Source organism: Tupaia chinensis, unplaced genomic scaffold (assembly GCF_000334495.1).
Source record: "Tupaia chinensis unplaced genomic scaffold, TupChi_1.0 Scaffold000097_1, whole genome shotgun sequence".
NCBI lineage: Eukaryota > Metazoa > Chordata > Mammalia > Scandentia > Tupaiidae > Tupaia > Tupaia belangeri.
The window spans coordinates 1285727-1290038 of NW_006159559.1; the positions used below are offsets into that span (position 1 = coordinate 1285727).

Sequence of the window (4312 nt, forward strand, 5' to 3'; positions counted from 1 at the left end):
GCCAGTGTTTGATAACCACTGCTCTTATCTTTGGTTTTACTGAGCAGGAGGGTTTCATACGTATGGAATCATTCAGAAAATAGAAATTCAGTCATCCCAATTTAATTGATTTTCTTTAACTTTCCCTGTGTGTGCCTTCAAGTTCCAAAGGATGATTTTTAGGGAACTAAATTATTCATTGTTCACATAAAGTAGTAAATTTATAAACATATCAGTCAGCCTGAATAGTGCTTTAGAAAATTAGGATCTTTGTACTTAGCTCTTAGGTCCTTTTCCAAAATAGGTAATTATTCCTCATTGGTAGTACCTTAAAAATTGTTTTAGTCTGTTTTCTGTTGATATAACAGAATAGTTGAGATTAAGTAGTTTATAAAGAACAAAGACTTGTATTTTAAGTTTTTATAGTTCCAGACTCTGGGAAGACTTAAGAGTAGGCATCTGGCAGTGGCCTTCACACTGCATCATCCCTGGAAGGTAGAGAGTCAAAAAACGTATGAGACAGAGAAAGGAAGGGAGTCAAATTTATCCTTCTCTTAGGAGTCCCTTCCCTTAATAACTAACGCATTCTCATGATAATGGCATTGATCCATGAGGGCAGAGCCCTCAAGACCTAATCATTTCTTAAAAGACTTACCTCTCAATACTATTGCACCTGGGACTAAGATTCCTGCACACGAACTTTGGGGAATCATAGCATTATTATCACGTGGGATTTTTTTAAGAGAGAGAAATTAATTGAAGCTTATTGCATTAGTCCTAGTAGAGTGATGAACATGTAGAGAGATGCAGGCATGAAACTATTTTGCTCTTGAGATACTAGGTACCCCAGATAATATCCGTGTATTACCGTTATTCCGGGAGAACTATTTTAGTACATATGGCAAATAGAACTTAGTTATAAATATGTTATTCTATTTTCCAACCTTAGAAATGATATTCTAGCTGCCTTAAATCCTTCAGGAACATGGTGAGTTATAAATAATAACTAATAAACTATTGCCTGTTCTTGACTCATAGGTTTAATTTAATTTTATCACTTTGAGTCTTTACCATGTGAGTTCCAGAAATACGCAAAGACAGAATCCTTGATACATTATGAGGAAACAGAGTGATCACTGCTGTTAGCTTTAACAGTTTAACTACTGAGATATTTTTATGAGTGAGTAATCATTTCAGGAACACTAAAAATGCCAGGCACTCAACCATTAAAGAAAAGGATGTATTTGTTCTTATTTTTCTCTCAAACACACACTTAAATCCAACATTCATTTTGTAAAATGAGATCCAAATCTCTTTAAACTAATTCTGAAGTTTGAAAAAAATTTCTTTTTAAAATTATACTCCATGTGTTTTTTTCTTATTGAACTGCCACAATGACAGATGAAATAGTCATTATTATTTTCCTATTTTAAAGATAGTAGCCTTATTGGGATATAATTTTCATATCGCACAATTCACCCATTTAAAATGTATAAACAATGATAAGCATGTTCACAGCTTTGTGCAACCATCACCATACTCAATTTTAGAACCTTTTTATTACGTTAAAATAAAACTCCAACATCATAAGTAGTCATTCCCCATTTTTGCCACCTGCTTTACCTATTTATATAGAAAAAAAGTAGAACGATCAATAGAAATAACTTCAAAGAAATGTGTGGGTATCTCCAAAACTAAATAAACATGCAAACATGCTTTTACTATTTCCAAGTAAAAACTAAAAGAAAAAAAATTCTAAGGCTAGTATGATCTTGTCTCATGTGGTGCTTTCCTTTTCCTTTTAAATAGAATCTCTTCCACACACATACCATAATCCATGTGCATTTGCATGATCACTTTTTAAAAACAACTAGTAATACTTAGATTTTTATTTTTTTATTTTTAAAATTTACTATTTTTTTAGACAGATTTTTGCTATAGGGCCCATGCACTGGCCTGAGAGAGAAGTAGAAAGCAAGAAATCATCCCCCAGGTGGGAGAGCCACACCACAATCTCTTCTCTTTCAATTCTCCTCTCAGAATTTTGGGGACACATGTACGTGTGCCTGGCATGAGTTTTAAGCCGATGGGTCCGGGACTTGAACCATCTGCTGGTTTATACCATCTGCTGGTCCAAATACTTAGTATTTATTGACCCCTTGGTAAGTGGTAGACACCCCACTGAGTTCTTCATTCTTTTTCCTAATCCTTCTAACAACTCTTTTTCTTTTTTTAAAGAGAGATTTTTGCTGTATATAGGGCCCATGCACTGGCCTGAGAGACAGAAGACAAGAATTCACCCCCAGGGGGATGGCCATGCCACAGTTCCTTCTCCTCTATTCTCCTCAGGATTTTGGGCACACACGTACACATGCCAGACATGAGTTTTATGTCATCAAGTCCAGGACTTGAACCACAGTTGACTATGTAGGAGTCCAATGATGTAACCATTATGCCATCTGCTGGTTCCTCCTAACAATTTCAACAACCCTATGAAGTAGGTATATTATTACACCAAATTAGGTGAGGAAGCTAGCACAGAGCATTAAAGTAATTTCTCAAAATCACAAAGCTAGAGGGAACCAGCAGTTAGCGTAATGGCTATGTTGCTGGACTCCCACGTAGTCGACCGCAGTTCACATCCCGAACCCGGTGGCTTAAAACTCACGCCGGGTGCGTGTGCGTGCATGCCCAAGATCCCGAGAGGAGAATGGAGGAGAAGGGATTACGGCGTGACCATCCCCTCTGGGGGGTGATTTCTCGCTTTCTGTCTCTCTGTCTCTCTCTGTCTGTCTGGCGAGCGCACATGCCCTATAGTGAAAACCTCTCCAAAAAAAAAGAAAAAATATCACAAAGCTAGAGAAAAAAAAAAAAAAAAAAAAACAGGATTCAGACAGGCAGCAAGCATCGAGTCAACATGCTGTCTACATTCTTGGCATTTAGCTACCAAAAGCTACCATGATCCTAATTGTAGTAGTAGTGCAGAGAACAAAGTTATCCTGACAGTAAAACTCCAGTTTACACTCTTTTTCAGAGTGTTTTTTCAGACATACGTAGCTAGTGCTGGTGACGATTATAGTGGTGGGAAATTTACTCTCTGTGTTAAGTAAGTTAAATGACTAAAACATTCCTTATATTAGAAAAAATAAAAGAAATGCAGTAAGGTGACAGAGGTTTCCAATGACTGCTTTTTACTTAGTGAGATAGATATAAATCCTACTGTAGTATCTGATTGTTTTGTAAGCCAGTATGAGTAACACTTTCTGAGGATAAAACAAATTAAATCTTTCAAAATGCAAGGATCAAGATCAGACATCCATACAGGGATTAGAATTAATTCTTAAGTCTTGGATGTGAAAATAAATAATACATTTTAGGCATAGTTTCTCTATACTGGTTCCAAAGTCATACTTTTTTTTTTCATTGTACATATAAACAAAAATATCTCTATTTTATTAGACTTGATTAGTATGATCCTACTGATAGTATTAGCTATTTCCAAACTGTCTTATGAAGTAAAGAGAAATGTCTTTATAACTCTTTCACATGGAAAAAACAAATAATTAATTGGCCCCACCTCGTGGTGCACTCGGTAGCAAACTGAACTGCAGTGCTGGAAACCACATGGATGAGTGCAGGTTCAGGTCCCCAGGTTGTTCTGAAAGCATGTCAGCATATACACATGTGACCGAGATCCGGAGGAGCAGGAGGAGAGCTGGGGAAAGGGAATCACAACATGAGGAGACTCTGAAGAGACTCTATTTCCCCAACCCCACAGGTACTCTTTATCATTATTGAAAAAAAAAAGCTTAAAATGTTTTTAAAGAATTAATTAAAAACACCTCTGTGATATGTTGCCCCCCAAAATCTTTATGTAATTTATTATTTTCTCTTACATTAAATCATCATACATCTTTATGACATCAAAATAGGAAAGGCTTCATGAATTTGCACATTGTCCTCGCCCAGGGGCCATGCCAATCCTCTCTGCATTGTTCCAATTTTAGTATACGTGCTGCCAAAGTGAGCACTTAAGCAGTTCTTGATTTCTCATTTTCCTTAGATCTGGGGAAGGAGAGGTGAGGCTCTTTATTTTTGTTTTACCTCATCAGTTGACCCTTCATTGCAGTTTTATTTGGAAATGGATCTTCCTGTTTTTACAACATTAAGACAACAGTGAACCCAGAAGAGACCGTCCTGTAAAAAATACAAATAGAAATGTAGAGATATGGGATGTGGGAATGGGGGAGGAAAAACAGAGAGGGAGCCACATTGGGTAAGTAATCTCGTTACCTAGGACAAGTATCTTGATACTGTACTCTCATTTTCCCAT

The 4312-nt window shown here is 36.7% G+C and overlaps 1 non-coding gene across 1 annotated transcript; it reads right to left on the minus strand.

Moving 5' to 3' along the window:
* Positions 1–3903: 3903 nt before the first annotated feature.
* Positions 3904–4010, minus strand: LOC114006885 (U6 spliceosomal RNA). The gene has a single exon (XR_003548548.1). It is a non-coding gene; the product is annotated as a U6 spliceosomal RNA (small nuclear RNA).
* Between the last annotated feature and the right edge of the window lie 302 nt (positions 4011–4312).